Genomic DNA, 22062 nt, shown 5'->3' with positions numbered 1-22062 from the left:
CCTTTGAGCAGTCCTATATAGCAACCACCCCTCCCTTTCCCTTTTGTTTTCATAAACACCGAGCAGGCTTTAGAAAGTACATTCCATTAAATCTGAGAGATTTGGACTGTAGTTAGGATCTGGATCTGGAATCCCTCTGCACTCAGTGAAAGGGCGGATCAAAATTAGGCTCTGGAAGGGATTGCACTTTCCCTAAAGCAGGAGTCTCCAACCTTGGGGACCAGGGACACATTTAACATTACAAGAAATTGTCATGGGCATCACAAAATCCAGTGAGGCTGTTTTGGCCGTCCATGCCTGCTGCCCTGCACCAGCCATGACATATATGAGGCAGGTAAAAGACAGTTCCGCTCAAAGGGGGTTTGCAGGCAATGCCAGTCAGCTGGCCTGCAAAGTGCTGTGCCTTTGCATGAGCCAGCCACCAGCTGACTGCGGAAAGGAGCCCTTTCCAAAGAGCTATCTTGCACAGTGCTTGGAAGGGGCTCAGCAGGACCTGCCCATTGGCTGATTGTTGGGTCTTCAGGAACCCCTTTCAAAGTGCTATCTCAGTGACAAAGGCTTAAAGGATAAGGTGGCCAGCCTGAGAATACTCCTTACGTCTTGAGGCTCAGGCAGCCTTGGTGGCACAAAGGGTCTCCTATCAGTCAAGGCCAGCGCACAAATTGCAACCGCTCCTGGACAGAGATAGCCTAGCCAGAGCTATCCATACCCTGGTAACTTTGTGGCTTGGTTACTGCAATGCGTTTGATGTTTATTTATTTTATTTCTTACCTGTATGTCCCACCTTCCCTCCAAGGGGCTCAAGGTGTACGTTTCTCCCCTTCCCATATTATCCTGACAACAACCCTGTGAGGTAGGTTAGGCTGAGAGGCAGTGACTGGCCAAGTTCACCCAATGAGCTTCATGGCTGAGTGGGGATTCAGACCCGGGTCTGCCAGGTCCTAGTCCAACCCTGTAATCATTGCACCACACTGGCTTTACATGGGGCTGCTGCTGTTGAAAACAGTTGTGGCTGCTTGGGTTGCTTTATTTTTAAGTATTTTAAATTTTACTTTTTTTTTCTTACTCATCTGTGAATGCTCTGAGAATGCTGCAGGACATAAATTGTGCAAATAACTAAGCACAGGATTGCAATCTCTCTCTCTTTCTCTGGCCTGCTAGCTTTGCAAGGGAGAAGTTTGGCCACCCAGCAACCACTTGGTGTGGCCTTGTGTTTTTTTCTGGCTGGTTGATGTCCCCTGATCTTGGCCTCCAACAGCCCTGGCAAAAAAATCCTTCAGGTCAACCCCACTTTCCCTTAATTAGAACTCTGGGTTCTGGGCACATTTTGTGCCACAAATAACTGCATGGGATGAGCCAGTGTGGTGTAAACAATGTCAGCCTGGGACCTGGGAGACCAGGGTTCAAATCTCTGCTTGACCATGAAGCTCACTGAGTGACCTTGAGCCAGTCATTGCCTCTCAGTCTAATCTACCTCACAGGTTTGTTGTGAGGATAAAATGGGGAGGGGAAGAACCATGCTCGTGCACCACCTTGAGCTCCTTGGAGGAAAAGTGGGATATAAATGTGATAATAAATGCATCCATCCATGACCTGGCATTTCTCTCTGGCCTGGGTCCTGCATCTGTGTAGGACCAACTATGATCACACACAGAAGGTGCTTGATGAGGGTGTGAGGCGTCCTTCCCTGGCTCTCCCTGTCAGGTTCCTACCTGCTCGTGGTTACTGCCTGTCTCTAGGCACCACCAGGGACTCCACCAGTCTGGACCGCTCTCTCTTATGATTTCTCTCCCCGCTCTAGCACAGATCTCAACAGATCCCCCTGCTAGGCAACCACCAGTAACGTCCCAATACTAGTATTCCCAGAGACTCTGAATACTGGTATTGTTATTCTCTTCACCGCTGCCACCATTTGTTACAGTTCCCCTTCAGCCTTGGTCATTACCTTACCCTCCCTTCTGGTCTGTGAAACCCCAGCCAAGGATCAGGCCTTTGGTAAACCAAATTAAGTATTTATTACAGATAACAAAGCTAACAAGATTAACAGGATTTCTTCTTAAGGCACATAAACATATGGTTTTACTCAATACTAATCCGAACTCCACCTCCCTCCTGGTAAACAACTCTCTAAACCCCACCAAGCAATCCACTCTTTCTTTTCTCCCCCCTACTCCACAATTCACCACCTCACATTCCCCAGATTTACCTGTCATCCTTTCATTTATACTGTCAGCCATTTTAAACATTCAGCCAATCATCAAGCATTCTATTGCCCATTCACTCCCCCTCCTCTTTCACTACTTACCATGTATACTGTAAACAACCAGCACTTACCATATATACACTAATATATAGGAACATCACATTTCCCCCCCCTTAAACAACTGCAGAGTATTATTCCTGTTCCAGGATTTATACGTCGCGTTAACAAATAAAAGTCTCTATGGGGAAAATGTCTTTCTTTGTTCCTCTGTCTGGTCACGTCACTGCAGTCCCAGCCACTTGCCTGGAAAGTCCATCGGCCAGTACATTGTCCTTGCCTTTGATGAACTGGAAGTCCACTTGATAGTCCTGTAGGGCCCAGGACCACCTCTGCAGCATAGTGTTATGGTTTTTCATAGTCTGCAACCATAACAAGGCCCGATGATCCGTAGTCACTGTGAATCTTCGTTCCCACACGTATGGGCGCAACTTGTTCAGTCCCCACACGACCGCTAGGCACTCCTTCTGGACCGACGAATAGTTTTTCTCCCTCGGCGTCAGCTTGCGACTCAGATACGCCACTGGATGTCTGGTGCCTTCTCTCTCCTGCAGCAAGACGACTCCCAGCGTGAGGTCTGACGCATCTGTAGCCACGATGAATGGTTGCTCATAGTCTGGTGCTATTAATATGGGTCCTTGGCACAAGGCTTGCTTCAGCAGATCAAAAGCCTTCTGACATTCATCCGTCCATACCACACGCTCAGAACACTTCTTCTTGGTCAATTCATGCAAGGGGGTTGCTATTTCCCCAACATTTCTCACAAACTTCCTATAAAAACCAGCCACACCCAGAAATGCCCTTACTTGTTTTTTGGTTAAGGGGATCGGCCACGCTTGTATTGCCTCCACCTTGCTCCATAAGGGGGTGATTTTCCCACTCCCCACCTTATGTCCTAAATAGATTACTTCCTTTAGTCCAAACTGGCATTTCTTAGCTTTTATTGTGAGGCCTGCTTTTCTTAAGGCCTCCAATACTGTTGTCAGGTGTCGGACATGCTCAGGCACCGACTTGCTAAAAATGGCCATGTCATCGATATAGGCCACTGCGAAATCTGACATGCCTCGCAACACAGTATTGATTAGCCTCTGAAATGAACTTGGTGAGTTCCTTAGTCCCATGGGTAAGGTCACAAACTCATATAACCCATCTGGTGTACTGAAGGCAGTTTTGGCTCTGGATTGCTCGTCTAGTTCCATTTGCCAAAATCCTTTACAGAGATCTAGTGTAGAGATAATGGTTGCTGCCCCCAATAACTCTAACATAGCATCTACCCTGGGCATAGGATACGCATCTGGGACAGTAATTTTATTGATTAGCCGATAATCAATGCAAAACCTTGTCGTTCCATCTTTTTTCGGAACCAGGACAATACTTGAGGCCCAGGGACTGATGGATTCCCTGATCACTCCTAATTCCAGCATCTCTTCCACCTCCTTTTTGATCTCATTCAAAACTTTCCCATTCACACGGTACGGAACAGATCTGATTGGGGCATGATCTCCAGTATCAATAGAATGTATAACTATACTGGTTCGGCCAGGATTGTTGCTAAAGAGATTCCTATAGGTTTTCAAAACTCTCAGAATCTCCTCTTTTACTTCCTCCTTCACCTCCTCCGACCATTCCACTTGATCTACCCCTCCTTTGTCTTTGCTTTCCTGTACCAAATCTGGAAGTTCAGGCCCACTTCCCTCAGGGAATAAGGTAACTTGCAACACCTGTGCATCCCTGGTATGGTAAGGCTTCAACATATTTACATGAACCACTTTGCTTTTGTTTACTTGGTCTGTGGTGATTACATATGTCACTGTGTCAAGCCTTTCTCTGATGGTATATGGTCCTTCCCAGTTAGCCTGTAATTTGTCATGTTTCCTGGGTATGAACGCCATAACCATATCTCCCACATTATACACACGTTCTCTGGCTGTTCTGTCATACCAGTAACTTTGCTTCTCCTGTGCATGACTCAAATTCTTTTTCACCACCTCCATCATTTGTTTCACTGGTTCACATTCATCCTTTCTCTCAGCAGGCATCCACAGTCTATACAAAATCCCATTCTCACACACAACTTGATTCCTCAGTTTGTCAGTGAAAGGAATCTGTTGGGTCAAGGCTTGTTCCTTTACCTGCTTCAAACTGATATCTTTATGCAGCTCTTCCCTGAATTGCTCTGCTTCTTCCCCAGAGACCACTTGATACAGTTTGTCTCCTTTAGCAGGCCTGCTAGTGGTTGCTATGGTGACCTGAGGCTGGTTAACAGATTCCACCCTGTTTGTTTCAGCCCCCCTTAATATGGCTTCTTTTTCTCTGCCAATTTGCTGTCTGGTCACTACATAGATCTTTCCTTGGGCGCCCATTACATCCCTTCCCAGTATTACTGGTTCTTGTTGCTGGGCATTAATGCCTACTTTATATCGGCCCTCTCGGCCTCTCCAAGTCATTTCCACCAGGGCCACAGGCAAACTTTCTGGTTGACCCCTCACTCCTTGGATAGTCACAGTTTCCTGAGGTAATATTACCTCAGATTTTATTAAATCTGGCCTCAGTAATGTCTGAGCGGCACCAGTATCAGCAATGCCCAATAATTTGCCCCTTGTACTCTCACTTCCTCTCTCAGACTTGAATCAAGGTCTGTTACTTCTGTCCAGTTTATCTGGCAAAACTGAACCTTTTTCGCTGTTTCTAAAGCCTTGGGCTCTGTTTTCACTGCCCTTGTCTGAGCAGGATTACTAATGGGGTTGGCAACCTCACATTGAAAACGTAGGTGCCCTGGTCTACCACATTTGTAGCATAATTTCTCCTCACTTTTAGGGTACACAGATCCACTCTGGGGTGTCCTGTGCCCTCAGATTTTAATGGAGGACTCACTCGCTGTGGTACCACATCCCTTCTGCCAGCACTATATGGTCTGGGTTTAAACTCTCTTGATGTTTTCCCCACCCAGCCAGTTCTATTGGAGGCGAAGTGATCCGACAACTCTGCGGCCTCCTGCACAGATGTAGGGGAACGGTCTTTGACCAGGAGCCTTATTTCTGGTGGTAACTGATGGTATAATTGATCCAGTATCATGAGGCTTTTCACCTCTTCCACTGACTGACCTTTGGCACTACTCATCCACTTTCCAAATATATCCATCAACTTTGCTCCCAGTTCCACAAAAGACCTCCCTGTCTGTATCTGGCAATTTCTGAAAAGCTTTCTAAAATAATCAGGCCCCAGTCTGAATCTTTTAAACACTGCTTCTTTGAATTCAGCATAGGTGACGGGCCTGTCTGAGGGGAAATATTGGTATACCTCAGCCAATTCCCCTTTAATCAGGTTTGATAAATACTGCATGTATTTATCTTCAGGTAGCCCCCACAACTGAGCTGCTTTTTCAAAGGTGCTGAGGTAAATTTGAGGATCTTGACCAGGCTCATAGACAGCAAAGTCCTTTGGAGTAATTTTTATTTTTGCTCCATCTCTCTCTTTCCTTGTCTCCTCAGAGTGAAATTTCTCTCTATCAAATTTTAACTTTTCTACTTGTAATTCAGCATCCAATGCTCGTTGCTTCTCCCTCTCCTCAAACCCCAATCTCATTCTCTCAATTTCCAACTCCCTCTGTTTTTCCTTCTCTGCACCTTCCATCTTCAATCTCTCAGCTTCCAACTCTCTCTGCTTGTCTTTTTCCTCAGCCTCCATCCTCAATCTCTCAGCTTCCAACTCTCTCTGCTTGTCTTTTTCCTCAGCCTCCATCCTCAATCTCTCAGCTTCCAACTCTCTCTGTTTTTCCTTCTCTGCACCTTCCATCCTCAACTTCTCTCTCAAGTACTCTATATAAGCGGGATTGCTTAAATATCCTTCTGGGGTCTCTACTCTGACAGGTTGTTTTTGCTGGGCAGTTGCAAATCCTATAAGTGCTACCCTCAATTCATCTACCCCTTTACCCTCATGAGGTAAATTGAATGTTATGCACTTCTCCACCAGCTCCTCTCTTTTCATTTTTATGTATTCAGCCATGGTGTTTGAGTTCACTCACTCTTTGCCACACACTCTTTGCCAGTCACTCTCACAAGAAATCTTGTTTTGTTATTTCTGTTTGCCACACAACTATTAGGGATTGTCTAGTATTCGTATCTCACTGCTACAGCCAACACCTGTGACGTAGTCTCCTTTGTCACCACGTGTCTTTGGGACTCTCTTTGGTTCGTATCTGGATTCTCTGTTGTTCGTATCCCACCGCTACTGACACCACATGTGAGGCGTCCTTCCCTGGCTCTCCCTGTCCGGTTCCTACCTGCCCGTGGTTACTGCCTGTCTCTAGGCACCACCAGGGACTCCACCAGTCTGGACCGCTCTCTCTTATGATTTCTCTCCCCGCTCTAGCACAGATCTCAACAGATCCCCCTGCTAGGCAACCACCAGTAACGTCCCAATACTAGTATTCCCAGAGACTCTGAATACTGGTATTGTTATTCTCTTCACCGCTGCCACCATTTGTTACAGTTCCCCTTCAGCCTTGGTCATTACCTTACCCTCCCTTCTGGTCTGTGAAACCCCAGCCAAGGATCAGGCCTTTGGTAAACCAAATTAAGTATTTATTACAGATAACAAAGCTAACAAGATTAACAAGATTTCTTCTTAAGGCACATAAGCATATGGTTTTACTCAATACTAATCCGAACTCCACCTCCCTCCTGGTAAACAACTCTCTAAACCCCACCAAGCAATCCACTCTTTCTCTTCTCCCTCCAGATTCCACAATTCACCACCTCACATTCACACAGATTTACCTGTCATCCTTTCATTTATACTGTCAGCCATTTTAAACATTCAGCCAATCATCAAGCATTCTATTGCCCATTCACTCCCCCTCCTCTTTCACTACTTACCATGTATACTCTAAACAACCAGCACTTACCATATATACACTAATATATAGGAACATCACAGAGGGCCCCCAGCATCCAGCACCCTCGGTTGCAAGGAGGAGAGTGGCTCTCTCTGGCAGCCACCTCTGTAGGTGCCACCTGGGCATGAATTAATTGATGTGATCCCATTCATTTCAAACTAGAGAACTCCTGAAGGTTAAAGGGGGGCATGAGAAGTGCAATTGACGTCCCCCTCCCCCCCTCTTACCCAAGAAGCGTCCGTCCTCCCCTTCGATTCTAGAGAAGCCAGAACTCCCAGAGGCCGCCCAGGGGCTGATGGAGGGGGGAGACATGGCAGCTGTCTGCGTAATGTGAGGAGGGACCGGAGAGGTGCCAGCCAGCCTCGGAGGGCTGATGAGCGCGGCCCTGGGTGGGGCTTTGGTCGGACCCAGCAGGGACCTTCCAGAGACTGCAGACTCTCCAAGGCCAACCAGGTTATTCTGTCACTGGGGGGGGGCGGCGGAACCCCTCCCACTCCCACTCCCCGGCAGTAAAACACACACAAATAACATGAGGAACTATCAAATCGCTGCCTTGTCATGGAGCACCAAAGCGGCCACCTAGGCCGGCCCTGCTCTACGGGCTTTTGGTCGGCGCCACAGAGAGGCCTGCTTCCTCGCACCTCAGCCCGGGGCCGCATAGGGAAGCGCTCAGCTCGGGCCCAGGAAGGGAGGCAGGCCAGCCACGGAGCCTCAGCCATGGTAGAGGTGAAGGGGCCGGCATCATGAGCATCGCCGCCCCGTGGGAAGATGAGGCCGAGGTCAGCTGCCCAGAGGGCAGTCATTGTGACTGATGGCTCGGGGGATTGCTTCCGTGCTTTGCTGCTTCCAGGGAGGTGGGTGGGGGGCACAAAGGACCGCCTCTCCTCTCCTCCTCGCTGCTGCGGTTGGGAGTGAGGGCATCCGGGGGTGCCTGCGTGCATGCTTAGGGGCACCTCTGGCGCCCCTCAAGCATTGCGCCCTCCTGCCATGCTTACCTTGCTTACCGTGTTACGCCGGCCCTGCGCTCTCCCCTCCCCATTACCACACCCAGAGCTTGGAAGATTACTTTTAAAAAATAATAAATTACAGTTACAGTTACATGGCCCCCCAAAAGTGGTAATTACCATTACAATTACAATTAATCTGAAAGTAACTGATTACTTTCCTTTTACTCAAAAGTTATTGCTACAATTACATTTTAGTTACTTTTTTAAAAAAGAAATGCCTACAAGGTGCTGGCCTTGACTGCTGCAGATCTAAGTAACCGAAAACAACATTAAAAATAAGCAGACACACACAGAGAGTAGTAGAATAATTTTTTTTATCCATAAGATTAACAGAATGGCATAACAGAATCTCACATCCCCTCACCTCACTCCCATCAATGATGATACCCCAACACACATATTTTTGTATATATATATTGCCTCCAGCTCTTTTCTCCTTCCACTACTGTCCATTTTTAAACAATTGTTTTCTCCACACCGTCTCGCTCTCCACCTCGTCCCTCGTTGCCTCTTAAGCACTCATAGAGCATGAAGGAAAAACAACGCTGCACAGAAGCCCAATTTAAAGCACATGATTTTTATTCACAAATCAGAGGAGCAGAAGACTTCCCCTGCTCCCCCCCCAGTAATGCACAAAAGTAATGCTGGAAACATTACAATTACTCCTCAAAAGCAGTGAAGTTACTACTCATTCTATTACTAGCAAAATGTAATGAAGTTACCCACTCGTTACTCAAAAAAGTAATAAATTACAAGTAATTCATTACTTGTAACTAGTTCCTTCCAAGCTCTGACCACACCATCCTGACCCACTCTAGTGAGGGTCTTGCAGTGATATCACAGAAGCTCCCCTATGAAATTGATGTCATCTGCTGATTGATCTCAGCTTCCCTGAAGTAAATGCAGAATAATCCATTGACTAAAACTGGATGAGGGCCAGTTCCTGATCTCTGTTTCTCCCCTGAGACAGAACTTAGTCTAATTTCTCTGCCAGTCATTTTTTAATTATTATTTTTTAGCTCTTGTCAGACTCAAGAATGGACAGGTGCACAGTTCACCCAGCACATACGGACGTGGAAAAGGAGGAGGGTCTTGTTGTGTACTGTTCTGCTCTCAGTGAAGGAGAGGAGTATATTAATTGGTGTAGAAGGAAAGAAGAGGACAGCAGTGCTACACTGCATTCTGTTTCCAGTTCTCTTACTAGTGGGTCCCAATAAAGACATGAGAGAGATGGCCTATAAACCAGGATTCTTCGTTTCTGTGGTGTAGGCCGACACATCTTTTTTCCTCTGTGTGTGCATTTCCCAAATTTTGCTTGCTGTGACACACGTCTGCTCCTTTTTTCTGGGGAGGTGTGTGATGTGTGTGCACTGCTGCCACACTTATTCCTGTTGCTATGTGTATATGTGGTACTCCCAGCTGATTGCTCTGCTGGCACTTGTGTTTGTAGGTCACCCCTATTTCTCTGCTGGCTATGTACGCTGCTCATGCCAGTGTTGCAATGAGATGATGCTAATCCAGATAAATATTTGTCCATTTCCCTTGATGGGAATTTCCAGTCATGTTGTTGTTATGTGCCTTCAAGTCTATTATGATTTATGGCGACCCTATGAATCAGTGACCTCCAATAGTATCTGTTATAAACCACCCTGTTCAGATCTTATAAGTTCAGGTCTGTGGCTTCCTTTATGGAATCAATCCATCTCTTGTTTGGCCTCCCTCTTTTTCTACTCTCTTCTGTTCTTCCCAACATTATTATCTTTTCTAGTGAATTATGTCTTCTGATTATGTGTCCAAAGTATGATAACCTCAGTTTCATCATTTTAGCTTCTAGTGATAGTTCTGGTTTAATTTGTTCAAACATCCAATTATTTGTCTTTTTCACAGTCCATGGTATCCACAAGGCTCTCCTCCAACACCACATTTCAAAGGAGTTGATTTTTCTCTTAACCTCTTTTTTCACTGTCCAACTTTTACATTCATACATAGAGATCGGGAATACCATGGTCTGAATGATCCTGACTTTAATGTTCAGTGATACATCTTTGCATTTGAGGATCTTTTCTAGTTCTATCATAGCTGCCCTCCCCAGTCCTAGCCTTCTTCTGATTTCTTGACTATTGTCTCCCTTTTGGTTAATGACTGTGCTAAGGTATTGATAATCCTTGACTAGTTCAATGTCCTCATTGTCAACTTTAAAGTTACATAAATTTTCTGTTGTCATTACTTCAGTCTTCTTGACGTGCAGCTGTAGTCCTGCTTTTGTGCTTTCCTCTAACAGCATTCATTTCGAATCATTACTGGCTTCTGCTAGTAGTATGGTATCGTCTGCATATCTTAAATTATTGATATTTGTCCCTCCAATTTTCACATCTCCTTCATCTTCATTCTGCTTTCCGTATGATATATTCTGCATATAGATTAAACAAATAGGGTGATAAAATCAGGGCAGGTGTCAGGCATAACTGGGTCCTTGGCACCGTAGCCCAACTCGCACATACAGGTGGCACAGGGCTAATAAGCCCACCTGTGCATCCCACCTACCTCTCCTGTCCCTGTGAATGAAATGTGTGCTGTGCACGCATGCCTGCCATCAACCAAGATGGCAGCAGGGGCATCAGCTTCTTAGGGAAGTGTCTGCTGCCATCTTGGTTGATGGCAGGCATGTCTGTGCAGCATGCACATCATTCACAGCAACAGGAGGAGTAAATGGGGCATGCATGTGAGCTTATTGAAGCCCACACTGACTGTATTGGGGTCCCTGGGAGCTCTCTATGCATGATCTTTGACAGGATCGGGAGCCGACACTGCTGCGGATCGCAGAACAGGTGTGCTACCCTCCCACCTTAAGGAAGGGCCCTTCAAGGGCCCCTCTGGTTTGCAGGGGCCCTCGGCCAGGTTGCAGGGGCCTTCAGTCAGTCATCCATTGAGGTCTTTCTCTCTTTTTAACTAGAGGTATTGTCTTTCTGTATTCTTCCCTGATAATCTCTCTGACTTCACTCCATAGTTCTTCTGGTTCTCTATCAACTAAGTTTAAAGCCTCAAATCTGTTCCTTATTTGATCTTTATATTCTTCTGGGATGTTATTTGAATTGTATTTTGGCATTATGATTCCTTTGTTCTTTTTTAGCTTTACCCTGATTTTCGATATTACCAGTTCGTGATCTGTACTGCAGTCTGCTCCTGGACTTGTTTTTGCAGAGAGTATGGAACTTCTCCATCTTCTACCAATTATATAATCAGTTTGGCCATTTGGTGATTTCCACGTGTACAGTCATCTTTTCAGTTGCTCAAAAGATGTGTTTGCAAGAAACAAATTATTGGTGTCACGGAATTCAATAAGTCTTTCTCCTGCTTCATTTCTATCCCCTAAGCCCCATTTCCCCACAATTCCTAGTTCTTCTTTGTTCCCTACTTTTGCATTCCAGTCCCCCATGATTATCAGAACATCTTGTTTTGGCATGTGATCAATTTCTTCCTGTACTTCCCCGTAAAATCTCTCCAATTCCTCTTCTTCTGTATTTGCCATTGGAGAGTAGACTTGGATGGTGGTTATGTTAATAGGTTTCCCATTTAATCTCATTGATATAACTCAGACCTTGCATTATAGCTCTTAATTGTTTTTGCTACATCACTTCTCACTATTAAAGCAATCCTGCTTCTTAATTTCTCATTTCCTGCATAAAATATGTTGTAGTTGCCTGATTGAAAATGTCCCATTCCCATTCATTTTAATTCACTCACAGCAAGTATTGTAATGTTGATGCGTTCCATTTCTTGCTTGACAATTTCTAACTTTCCCTGGTTCATGCTTCTCACATTCCATGTTCCTATTGTGTACGTCATACAACTCTGGACTCTCCTTTTGCATCTGTGCACATCAGCCTCTGGACTTCCATTTGGCTTTGACCCAGTGGTGTTGTTAGTCACAGTGCTACTCATACTTGTCTGTTGTTCTTCCCCAGTAGCTTGGTGAGTGCCTTCTGACCCGGGTCCTCATCTTCTAGCACTATCTCGTGTTGCATGTTGGATAGTCTATTCACAGGGTTTTCATGGTAAGAGATATTCAGAGGTGGTTTACCACTGTCTTCCTCTGAATTTGAATGCATCTTAGTCTGGTGTCCCAGCTTTGACCATTCTGCCTTGGGTGACCCTGCTAGGAGTCTAGCCTCTTGATCTAATCTCCTGACGGAATTGCTCTTAGCTTCTTCAACACTCTCAAACCCCCTAACTACATTAAGGTGTGCATCCTAGAGGAGGTTCGAGACATAGACTCTAGCACTGGCTTTCAAGAACTGGAACTGTGGATCATTCAGATGGAGCTCTTTGGGACTGCCCTGGTTTTGGAGCATTTGATAGGGCTTTTGGTTTCAAATCTGAATGAAGTGATAGATTGTGTCCTGAGAAGCAAACAGGAAAGCTTGGGAAGTATAATTTGGAGCTCCTGGCCTCCTTCTTCCACAGGAGCAAGTGGAGTATGTTTTTCTCATCATATTCATGGTGGAGACTTTCCTCAAGATCCTTGCCTATGGTCTGGTCATGCATCCCAGCGCCTATATCCTCAGTGGCTGGAACCTTCTTGATTTTGTCATTGTTGTGGTGGGGTGAGTTTTTCTTGTAGCAAAAAGAGTGGGTGCCAATCACTTCCTCAGTTCGCCTGAGTCTTAAAAATATTTCCCAAAATGGGCCATCTGGCAGTAAGGAGAATGGAGATTTGGGGAAACTGCAGCAGTTTAGCTTTCCTGCAGCATCTCACACTAGGACCACACTGCAGTGGAGAGCACACACACTTTGCATGCAGAAAGCCCCAGGTTCAACCCCTGGCATCTCCAGTTAAAAAAGGATCAGGTGATGATGGGAAAGACCCTCTGCTTGACACCCAGCCAGAACAGACAACAGAGATAGATAAAGAAACTGGCCTGCTTTAAGGCAGTTTCCTACATCTCCCTGCCCTGAAGTTCTGCGCCATTTGAAGATCCTGAAACTTCAGGTCAGCTCCAAAGACCTGGCAAATGTACCAAAAGGTTATGCCATCCAACTTGTCCAGCCCCTCACAGATCAGCCTATGCCATTCAGACCACTAGCAGCTGGTAGCTCCATGTCAATGGGGCTGTGGAATCTGTTGAAGCACCTTGGACAGCTCTTTGAAAGTTCAGAGTACATTTTCCCCACGGCCTCTTCAGTGTTATCCTGGAGCAAATTTCCCACAAGCCTGGAGAGGCCCATCACATGAGTGGGAAGCCTGGTGGGTTTGATGTCAAAGCTCTGAGAGCCTTCCGTGTCCTGCGACCACTCCGCCTCGTCTCTGGAGTCCCCAGTAAGCATCTCTCTCTTTCAATTAGTTAATTAGTTAATGAAGGGTGGTATATAAATATTTTATCAAATTCCAGGGCAATTACATTGAAGCATCATATATTAAAACAGCAATAACATGGAAAATCAATATAACAATCACCCTAGAAAAAACATAAAAACATACTGCTAAAACCTAGGTATTAAAATCAGCAAATGCTAGACAAAAAAGATATGTCTTTAAGAAGTGCTGAAGCATAGCAAAGGCTGGAACCTGTTGCATGTCAGCAAGGAGGGAATTCCAAAGGCTGGGAGCCACAATAGAGAAAGCTTTCCTCTTTGTTGCAGTAAGTTGTACATGTGCAGGCAATGGAAAAATCAGGAGGGCCTGATCTGTAGATCTCAATGACTGAGAAGGTCAGTGCTCACTTGAGTTCATATGCCTGTTACACAAGCTGATGCATCTGCATGTATGGATCTGATCTCATGCACACTGCTTGTAGAATGGACACTGCTGTTTGTAGATATCCTTTGTCAGTGTGTACGCATCCAAAAGGATAGCAAAATGGCAAGGCACTTTGTAATTACTCATGCACAAATGCATTTCCTTAATAGCTGTCACTGAGGGGAGGTCTCTATCAGCCTTTTCCAACCTTTGGACCCCCAGATGTTGCTGGACTACAGTTCCCATAATTCCTCATCATTGACCATGCTGGCTGTGCCTGATGGGTGTTGTAGTCTAGCAACATCTGGGGACCCAAAGGTTGGGAAAGGCTGGTCCAGATAACAATCAATGCACCATCCTTTGTGCTTACACGCTGCACTGCTTCTGATCCTGTTGTGATGCCATTCTATTTGTTGACCCATTGAACTGTGTTTATAACCAAACTGCACTGTACATGGTCTTTCCACTGTACTACATATCATGTACTTAACTATATATAGCAGTTTTTCTGCTAACTGCATGATGGCTGCACTTTACTCTCCCTTGCCAGAATATCTTATTGAACAGAGAGGTGCTGTACCGTACATTGTCTCAATGTTCTTGTGAGGCCACATTAGTGCTGCATATATAGTTGTATATTCACTAACAGGCAAAAAACCTTGCAGTTTAAGAACGTACCTATAGCCCACAGATATTTCTATCAAACTTTAAAAAGCAGGGAAATTGGGCAGCTACAGTGAATGGACGAGGGGAAAATGAGACTTGACCTCCTCTCTGAGATATTGTACTGCCCTACAAATTTGTCAAAATGCAAACACAATTTGGGTTGGTCTTCCACAGTCCAATCCCCTTCCTGTGTAGCTTGGAAGAATTTGGTAACATATGCCTCTGAGCATATGGTGAGTGGTGGCAATACCTGCCATCTCCTAAGATGGAGAATTACATTTTTGTATGTTTGTTGGTGTTCTTCTTACTTTGCTTTTTTTCTGTGTTATTAATGTTTCTACAGAGAATCTAACCTAGAAAATTATATTTCTCTCATTATTCATCCTAGAAATCTGTGTCAAATTTATTTTTATTAATTTCAAAGCCTTTTTATTGGTCAGTGTCATATGATGGTAAAGACAGCCTTTTATGTTTCAAATTGGAGGTTATGTTCTATTTCTGTTTTGGGTGCATTAACAGTTGACTCTGAAACTGCAGTTTGATGTAAAATCAGACTGATTCCAATATGTTGCTACTTAAGCAATGACTCTAGCTGTTGGAAAAAAGAGGATGCATGTTTTCAACCTGCTCTGTTTAAACCACTTCATTTAAGGAAAGGTGGGCATGTTCAATTAAAAACATACAGCACACCTAGAAATTTGGTAGAATATATTTCACCTCCCACTGTTTTATCTTGTGCAAACTGAGACGCTCCTGAGTCCACTGGAGACTATTCTGCAGAATAGTCAGTGCCATTATTCCACAATTGTTTTTGGAGTTTTTTTGTTTATATTTTGCAAAATGTTGCTGTGCTTCACATATTCACAGAAACAGAAGCTGGGAGGAAGGGTGGGATATAAATCAAATAATAAATGATTTATTATAAGAAACTTCACTAAAATTGCAAAATAAATCAAACATGTTTAAAGTGACTAACTGAACTATATCAACTGTATCTTAATATTGTTGCTTCCTCCCTGCTAAAACAATGAATGAATGAATATTTTATTATGGTCACAGACCACTAATTAAAAGAGAAACATAAAAAACAAACAAGATCAGCACAGCACGTGTCTTGTTTCTATTATTTGGGTTGATTGCAGGTGTTGCCACCACTCACCATATGAAATATATGTGGGCTATAGGTACGCTCTTAAACCAAAAGGTTTTTTGCCTGTTAGTGAATTTCTCTGCTTTTTAATCCGGGAGATAAGAAATGGGATCCTGTGCAAGTTTTCTGAGAATGGATTGATCATTTGCATGCTTATTGAGTTCAGTGGGATTTAGTCCCCTGCAATCATGCTTAGGATAGGTGAAACTGACCACAGGGGATGGGGAGGGGGGAGGAGGAGGGGAGAGAGGAGGAAGGGCAGAGGGGAGGAGGGATGGGAGCAGGCAGGAGGGGGAGGAGAGGAAAAGGGCAGGTTTGATCATTTGCATGTTTATTGAGTTGAGTGGGATTTACTCCCATGCAATCATTCTTAGGATAGGTAAAACTGACTGGGGGGGGGAACAGAGGGCTGGAGTGGGCAGGGGAGGAGGAAGAAGGAAGAGGGAAGGGAAGAAGGGAGGGAGAGGAGAGGGGAAGGAGGGGAAAGGTAGGTCTGATCTTTTGCATGCTTATTGAGTTCAAAGGGATTTACTCACATGCAATCATGGTTAGGATAGGTAAAACTGACCATGGGGGAGGGGGGAATGGGAGAGGAGAGGGAAGAGGAGGGGGAAGGGCAGGCTTGATAATTTGTATGCTTATTGAGTTCAATAGGATTTACTCCTGTGCAATCATACTTAAGATAGGTAAAACTGACCCTGGGGGGGTGTAGGGGGAGGGGGGAGGGGAGGGGGGAGGAGAGGGGGAGGGGAGAGATGAGGGGAGGGGGAGGGAAGGGGCAAGCAGGAGGGGATAGAAGGGAGGAGAGGGGAGGGTGGGTTTGATCATTTGCATATTTGAGTTCAGTGGGATTTATTTCTGTGCAGTCATGTTTAGGATAGATGAAACTGACCTGGGGGAGGGGCAGGGAGGGAGTAGGAAGGGGAGATTGGGAGGGTGGGCACTGGGCAGAGGGGAAGCCCCTTTCCTTTCCAAAAGGAAAACATTGTGAACAGTATCATTGTTTTTCAGCGTTTCCCCCACCTTTTTATTCTACAGCAGGCACATATGGCCTCCCACACAAATTTAAACCAAAGCTGTCCCTGGCCACATCCACAACAGACCTTTATTTCACTTTAGACAATCATGGCTTCTTCCAAAGAATCCTTGGAAGCACCCTTCACAAATTACACTTCCCAGAACTCTTGACAGAAAAAAGTCCAAAAGGGAGTCTGTTTTTTCCTCTTTTTACACTTTGAACTCTCGATTCTCTCTGACTGTTTTGTGTATTGCCATGAAAATTGAGAGGGTTGTTAAGCAAGCGTTTCTGAATTCTGGACTATAAGTTTTGTAAAGTTTTGTTTTGAAATGAGCTTATGGAAAGCATCAGAATGGCATGGGGGTATGTTCAATTTATCATTGCAGAATGTGAAAAATCCATACTGGCTATAGTATACAGCCACTCTTGTGGCTGTATAATATGTGTATATAGCTGTACTGCAATGCAATTATAGGCATTCACAGCATTTTTTTTCATACCCTACATAATTGCTGCTTATTGCACTACCCTGCTTGCTGTGGCATTAGCACACTTTTCTCTGACAGAATGTATGCTGTCATTTTGCACTGCTGCATTACAGATATTAATTTAATCTGCTACACTACTTCACAGCACAGGCACTCCACTTCATGCAAATGCCAATTGCTAAGAATCGCAACTGGGGAGAGTGCTGTTGTGCTCAGTCCTGTTTTTGGGCTTCCCGTAGGCCTCTGGTTAGCCATTGTGAAAACGGGATGATGCACTAGATAGCTGATCCAACAGGCTCTTCTTATGCTCTTAAAACGTTGCCTGAATTGGAGTTCATGCTTCCACATCACATCATACTGCATGCAATGAACAGCACACAGCTGTATTCACCACACTCTGAACCACTGCTAGTGCACTGAATGCTAACTGTTAATAGATTATAGTGAGCGAGTGGCTTCTGCTATGCAAGAAACTTGACCCAGAAACTGGTAATATATAAATGATTTAGCTTCAAGTGCTGTAAAAGGCATTCATTATGTGTTGTGAGTGAGAGGTGCCCCTTTTCTGGCTGTATTCTGTTCCTGAGACTGACAGATCTCCACCTGTGGTCAATTGCAGTTGCAGTGCATGTTGAAACACTACTTACTGCTGCAAAGCTGATGCTGTGTCCCGAATCCTTTCCATCCGCTAGGCCTGCACATTGTCTTGAACTCTGTAATGAAAGCCATGGTGCCCCTCCTGCACATTGCGCTGCTTGTCCTTTTCTTCATCATCATCTATGCCATCGTTGGCCTGGAGCTCTTCATCGGCCGCAATGCACAGTTTTGTAGGTGATTGTTGCGTTTCCAAAAATAATAAATTTGTGGGAGTGGGACCAATCCAAATGCGTATAAATGAATTGTGAGGAATAATCCTTCTTCCTTGTAGTATGGGGATTAGCGCTGCAGGGACAAATGCATGTTAAATTCAATTTTCAGCATGAGAGTTGCTATTTTGAAGAATGTGAAAGGCTTCTCTTTCAAACATTTTTTTCATGCCTGTTTGCAGCCATTTTTTTCATAATCTGTTGCTTTGGTGCCTTTTTTTTTACACTTGCAAGAGCCTTCACAAATCACAATGTGATCCCAACAAATCAGGGATCATGTATGAGTGTCATATTATTAACCCCAATAGGCAATCACATTTACAGTGATATACATACATGCGTGGATATAAAAAGCTGGGTGTTCATTTGGTATACAAATCCACTTCAGTTTTTAAAAATTCTTGGAATTGCAAATGAAGGTTTTGGTGTGAATAGATGGGTATGGTTTTTGAGTAGTCCTGGCAGGGGGCAGAAATACTAAAAATATAGGGTGCCTTTTGAGATACTGCTGCCCCAGAGGGTAGGACTAGGTCTAATGGTTTTAAGTTGCAGGAGCGTAGATTCAGATTGGACATTAGAAGGAACTTCTTGACAGTAAGGGCAGTTCGGCAATGGAACCGACTGCCTAGGGAGGTGGTGGGATCCCCTTCGCTGGATGTCTTCAAGCAGAGGCTGGACAGCTATCTGCGGGAGATGCTCTAGCTGTGGATTTCCTGCTGTGAGCAGGGGGTTGGACTCGATGGCCTACAAGGCCCCTTCCAACTGTATGATTCTATACATTAAAATATTTCTGAAACTTGGTTTGGTTCAGCACTAGGATTAATTATATACCAGGTGATCCTGTCCCTCTTTTCCCTGTTTCTTCCCTCCCCCCAGAATCTCTGTATCCTTGCAGACCTGGAAGCTGAGGAGGACCCATCACCTCGTGCCTTCTCTGGGCATGGCCGGGAGTGCACAGTGAACAATAGTGAGTGCCGTGGGAAGTGGGAAGGACCCAACGGTGGCATCACCAACTTTCACAACTTCTTCTTTGCTATGCTGACTGTCTTCCAGTGCATCACCATGGAGGGTTGGGCTGATGTGCTCTACTGGGTGAGGCAGCAACTTCTGCTAGTGTAGGAGTGGGAAGCTGCACTGCTGATGTCTCCTCAATATAATTTACACAGTGCAATCCATCTAAACCTATAAACTTCCTACCTCTTTTTCCTCTCTCTCCACCCCAGATACAGGATGCAATGGGTCACAAGCTGCCCTAGCTTTACTTCGTCAGCCTTGTCATCTTTGGCTCCTTCTTTGTGCTCAATTTGGTTTTGGGTGTGCTGAGTGGGTAAGTCATATTTGGATTGTGTATGGCATATGAGTCAGCTCACCAGTGCTGACTTTGATGACTTTGAGAATTATTAGAGATGACTTTGAGAATTATTGCCTGTGCCTGCATACTTGTGGTAATTGGATAGCTGGAAGTCGCGCTTAACCCATTCCCCCAAAATGGTTCCATGAGTATCCAGACATGGAAATAACTTATGGAAGGGATCCAGAATCTGCCAAAGGTAGCATGGAGTGAATTTGTATTCAGTAAGATTTAGTGAATGGGTTTTGCTCATGTTTAGAATCGAATGGCCACATTTGAGACTGGGAATATTCTGTGTGTGTCCCCAACCCTGCTTCGCAAGCTGGGTAGTAGTGATTCTTTATTTGCTCCTTCAGGTAGCATGTGGTTTGGCTTGCTTGCATGAATCGTGGAATTTATTTGCTGTATTGTGCTTAAAATAATTTAGCATCTCACAGTGTATGAAAAAAAGACACATCTCTGTCCGGAAGTCCACAATCAAATAAGTAAGGAGGAGGCACAAGTAAGAAGAAGGCAGGAAGGACAGAAAAGAAAACTAGAAAATTTAATTATGGCATCATGTGATGTTTGAATTGACAAACCATGGCTGGATCATCCAGCAAACCAGAATTGGAAAACATGGTTTGAAGTGGATTTGTATACCAAATTAACAAACCATAGTTACAGGTGTTAGTCCACTTCTGAAAGCCACTGTTGGTAAAAGTGGGAGTGAAGTTAAGAACCTGAGTGCTGAGAGAATGGAAAATGAAAGCAGTCCAGCATTTGTAAACCATGGCTTGCCTGTTGTATATTTGTAACCTCAAACCACAGTTACTATGGTTAGTGTGAACTGTGATTTGCTGTAATATCTTAACTTACCCTAGCATATGCTAGGTAGAGTGTACAATAAACCTCGGCAGTTGACACAGTCTAGGTTCTGTGTTCTGTCCTCCAGGAGAAGGGGGCAGAGGAAACTGGTGGATGGTAGATTCAGGGCCTAGATGACTGACGACAGATGCCAGCGCAAGGGAAGAGCCATTCAGTTGAGTTTCCTACTGTGCAGGGCACTTTGGTATAGTATATATCAGTGGTGGTGACTAATCTTTTTGTCAAGTGTGCCAGAAGCCAAAGTATTAGATGTTATACTAGTCATTTTTATTGTTTACCTTGCTCTTGATGTTATACTAGTCATTTTTATTGTTTACCTTGCTCTTCAGCCAAAAAGGCTCCTAAAGTGGCTTGTGTGGTGTGTGTGTAAGCAAACACGCACTCTTATATCTGGGTACTAGTTACAATGGCTATGTACAAACTCTAGTGTCAGAGGGAATTTTCCTCTGAATGCCAGTTGCTGAGGTCCATGAATGGGAGTGTGCTACTGTGCTCATGTCCTGCTTGCCGGCTCCTCATAGGCTTCTGGTTGGCCTCTATGAGAATAAAATACTGTCCTAAATGGCCCTTGAGTTTGATCCAGCAAGTCTCTTGGTGTCTTAATGTGGTTTTGCCTCTAGTCTATTGATCTGTATAGCAGACAATAGCACAAGTGCCAGCGTGTCAGCCATGAATTCAGGCCTGACTCTGCTATGCTACAGCCAAATCCACAGACCCTTCTGCTCTGGTTCAGGAGTGCCACCAATTGCTGAAGTCTCTATGCCACAGATTGCCCACCCATGATGTATTTTCTGTTTGCTCTCTGCTTGTGACATTATGTAGCCTAGTTTATGCGGATAGATCTGTAGGTAGCTGGCCTGGGCTTGATCCTGCCTTTGGGGGGGGTGGAGGGGGGGAAGAGCTTGTAAATTACCTTGTGTCCTGCTCCGACTTTCTGATGTCTTTATTCAGCCCTGTGGGTGCCTTAAGCACCCAGAGAGCTGCCATTCTGTGCCAAACACATGACAACCAGCTGAATCAAAGGGTGTGCAACCGGTAGGTGGGCTTTGCACCAGTAGGAGTTTTTCACCAGGCGGCTAAGCAGTCATGTGCTTGGCTAATTTGATCTCTTCCTCCCCACAGAGAATTCTCCAAGGAGAGAGAGAAGGCAAAAGCCCGAGGTGACTTCCAAAAGCTACCGAAGAAGCAGCAGATGGAGAAGGATCTGAAGGGCTATTTGGATTGGATCATGCAGGCTGAAGACATGGAGCCTGATGAGGAGGGGGACAAGACAGATGAGAAGCACACCTGTAAGGGCTCTGCCTGTTGCCTCCTATTCCCAGCTCCTTAGCCCTGCTTTGCCAGAGAACAGTGCCCAGTGCTGAATGAGGGGATGGTTCAGCCAGTAACCTGGATGCTACCATCTGGACCTTGTGGCAGCTCCAAGTGAGCAGATTAGAGAGGAATCAATCCAAGCTGCAGCAATGCAAGATTAGTGAGAACCTGAGTAAATTGACAGCTTGGGAAGGGATCCTTCTTATGGAGAGGAGAGAGGGGGAGTCAGATGCTGTGTATATACTTGGGGCAAGCAGGTGGACTTCAGCGTTTGGGACACACACTGACTGGGTGGCAACAATATAACAGAAGGGGAGGGCAGGCTGATCCCCAGCCTCTTCATTTTCTGGTTTCTGTCTTTCTCCCTCTCTCCCTCCCTCTGTCGTTTGGTGAGGGAAGGGATACAGGGGTTGTGCTCTTCCCCTTAGCAATGCCCAGAAC

This window comes from Rhineura floridana, chromosome 3 (genome assembly GCF_030035675.1).
Source record: "Rhineura floridana isolate rRhiFlo1 chromosome 3, rRhiFlo1.hap2, whole genome shotgun sequence".
NCBI classification, from domain to species: domain Eukaryota; kingdom Metazoa; phylum Chordata; class Lepidosauria; order Squamata; family Rhineuridae; genus Rhineura; species Rhineura floridana.
This window is presented reverse-complemented; position numbering follows the sequence as displayed.